This window comes from Octodon degus, unplaced genomic scaffold (assembly GCF_000260255.1).
Source record: "Octodon degus isolate 3935 unplaced genomic scaffold, OctDeg1.0 scaffold00077, whole genome shotgun sequence".
Taxonomy (NCBI): domain Eukaryota; kingdom Metazoa; phylum Chordata; class Mammalia; order Rodentia; family Octodontidae; genus Octodon; species Octodon degus.
Genome location: NW_004524653.1, coordinates 1,771,650 through 1,774,994, shown reverse-complemented (window position 1 = coordinate 1,774,994; position 3,345 = coordinate 1,771,650).

The following is a 3,345-nucleotide window of genomic DNA, read 5'->3' as shown; positions in this document are numbered from 1 at the left end:
AGCTAGCTGCTGAGTCCAGGCATGGTGGCGCGTGCCTGTAATCCCAGCTCTGGGGAGGCTGAGACAGGAAGATCACTACAAGTCCAAGCTGCTTAGTGAGACTCTGTACCAAATACATTTTTTTAAAAATCCTATTGAATGCATTAATGAATGAGAGAGGCAGGAATGGGTGACCACCATCTTGAAAGTGGATTTGAAGATACAAGGACAGAGGAGAGAGAGAGAGAGAGAGAGAGAGAGAGAGAGAGAGAGAGAGAGAGAGAGAGAGAGAGAGAGAACAACCCACTCGGCACTCGGGCCCCTCTCCTGTCCCTCTCTCCAACAGGAGCTTTCTTTCCTTCAATAAATATCCTCTGCTCATAAAAAAAAGAAAGAAAGAAAGAAAGAAAAAGAGACAGAGACAGAGAGATACAGACAGAAAAAATGCAAACAGACATAAAACTGTCTTCACAGGACGTAATGAATAATATTCACTGGACACAATTCATTTGCATTTTCTCAGCTCTCCACAACTTAAACAGCTATCAAGGGGCTCAAAATCACAGATACCCAGAAGAACGTTCTAGGCAGGCCTTTCAGTCATTTTCCCTTTTTGGGTCCATTTCAGAATCTTTGACAGTTTTTTCCTGACCCATTTACTGAATGAGCTGAGCTCAACGGGGTGCTGCCGGCCAAGCAGAGGTGCTCTCTTCTACAGCTTCTTCAATTTTCTCCTCCTGACTACTTTCTCCTGGCCCTACGTGAGCTGACAGCAGGCCCCGAGGTGCCATATGTCCCTCTTGGATAATAAGAGGCCCGGTTTGTCCAAATTCCAAGTAACCACTTAAGCCAGCGGAAATGCCTGCCTTGCTGAGCTGCATCCGCCTCCCGCCTGGACGCCCGCAGCAGCTCCTCCCATACCCGCACAGGGCCACAAGCCCCTCTCAAGAGCACAGGGTTGTGTCCGGGCCTCGGCACCCTGGGAGAGCCACAGACCCCATGCCGACTCCTTCGCTTAGGGCGCACGATCTGCAGAGACCCCCATGACCCACCGCTCCCATGAAGGCCCGGCGGAGTTCACCCCTCTCGCCCTCTGGGTGACCTTGCAGCTCCCTGCCTGGGCCACCAAGGGCCCTGTGCGCCTCCCATTTGGCCAGTCACCTCACTGCCCACCGCAAGCCGCCATCCTCTTGGTCTAAGTCCGTCTCTAGGCCACTTGGTCTAGCGCACCTTCCCAGGATTCCTAGCTGTCTGCACCAGGCAATGCTGTCCCAGGGGATGCAGGACATGTCTTCATATATTTCTGGTATCTGCAGGGGTACAGGAGATCCTGGCATCCTGTAGATAAAGGCCAGAGATGTCACTAAACACCCTAGGATGCACAGGACAGCTCCCCCTCCACCACCACCTCTGCCCACACATGAACAGTTAACCCTCCAGCCACAGGTGGCCGCCATGCTGAGAGGGCGGGCAGGCACATGCAGACAGTGCCAGGGATCTCGGCCTGCTTGGCACCAGTGACTTAGGGGGCTGCATTAGCTCCAGCCCCTGTCCTGTCTCCCCAGATACCAGTCCCTGAGTCCACCGAACTCCTGGAGCCCTGTCAGTCTCTAAAGCGCGTCCCTTGCCCCAAGGTGAGGTGGAAAGTAAGAAGAGTGGTTTTTACATTTTATTAATATTTACTTCCATTGCATTAAAATAAAAAAGATCCTAAAATAGAAAACAGTGTCATTACAGGCAAACTGATAGCTAAATAAAATATAAATAAATATTTAAATATAATATTCTGGGACCAGGGAGGTAGCTTGGTGGTCTCAGTGCCTGCCTGGCAAGTGAAAGGATCCAGGTTCGATCCCCAGTACTGCACGCCATGTGGGCTCCACACCAAGCTGACCACTGAAACCAGATGTGGTGGTTTAGTTTTATCTAAAGGAGGCATTTAAAGAGGTGTCAGTTTAGTGATCAATGAGTGATGATGAAAATAAACACTTACTGGGGCCGGGGAGATGGCTCAGTGGAATAAGCACTCACCTGGCAAGCGCAAGGGCCTGAGTTCAATCCCCAGTTCCACCAAAAAAAAAACAAAAAAACAAAAAAAACCACTTACTGAACCCAGCACTGGAGAGACTGAGACAGGAGGATCGAAACAATATACAATATTCCATATCCCTAACACATGCAGGGAGAGGAGTGACCATTGGTTTTTATTTTTATTTTCTTCTGTATTTTAGAGAAGGATCTACACGGTGTTCAGAGTCTCACTACTAGACCAGACTCGTAGTGACGTGTTACTCTTGTTTACAGCCTCCCAAGTGCTGAGATTACAGGTGCGCGCCACCGCGCCCAGTCTCAATTGCTGTCTCAGCGCACCCCAGGGGCAGGGCCGGCACAGCAGGCCCAGGGATCAAACCCCCGCCCCCAGCGCCTGCTTGCAGGTGCTTTAAGCTGCTGAGTTATTTGGCCAGCCCGTGACCCTTTTGGTATTAGATGCTGATAATGGCAGCTAACAGCAACCGAGCACACACTGCCCAGGCAGTGGACACACGTTAATTATGCCTCTCGCCAACACTACTCCTGGTGTTACAATCTCCGCTGTACAGATTACAAAGTCAAACCTCAAAAGGCTGGAGAACTCTCCCCATGCCACGAATGTACGCAGCAGCAGAGATGAGAAGGCGTCAGCTTCCCGAGCCCCTCGGCCATCTCACAGTGCAGGGGAGGGAGGTCCGGCCAAGGACTTGCTTCCCGAGTGTCCACTCACCCTCCACCTGTACCTGATAGACACAGTGCCCTTCTCCTCCACACTGGCTCTTGCTAACCATTCTCAGCTGCAGGTTGGGTGCATTTTTCGTCCTGCAAGTGCAGACCAGCACGGACACACAACTCAGAGTACGTGACTTGAATGTTCTGTTTCTAGACCTCGTTGCACCCATCACTTGAAAACAAACCTCCCTCCACTGGCAGCCTGCCCCCTCCCTGGAGGGGCCCTCCAGGTTCCATGGTTTCCCTGGCATCATGTATCTGGATGGAGCCTGTCTGGACCTGGTGCCACCACCCACCACCATCACTGCGGGCACCTGGCAGCCCGTGTTCACCCTCATGCCCAGCACTGGCTTGGGTTCCTGAGAAATACTGTGCTGTTTCTGTACTCTGCCCAATGAAGGATCTGCTGCTGAACCCCTTGGGCCTCACAGGGTCACTCTGATGCCTCTTAGCCCAGCTAGGGACACAGGAAAGTCCTCAGAACACCCCAACGATATGCCTATGCCCCAGTGCCTTGCCGGACTCTACCCTAGGCTTTGCCAAGGGACACAGAAGTGTCCACAGGCTACCAATGGCATTTCTGTCATTTCCCATTGCACCCCC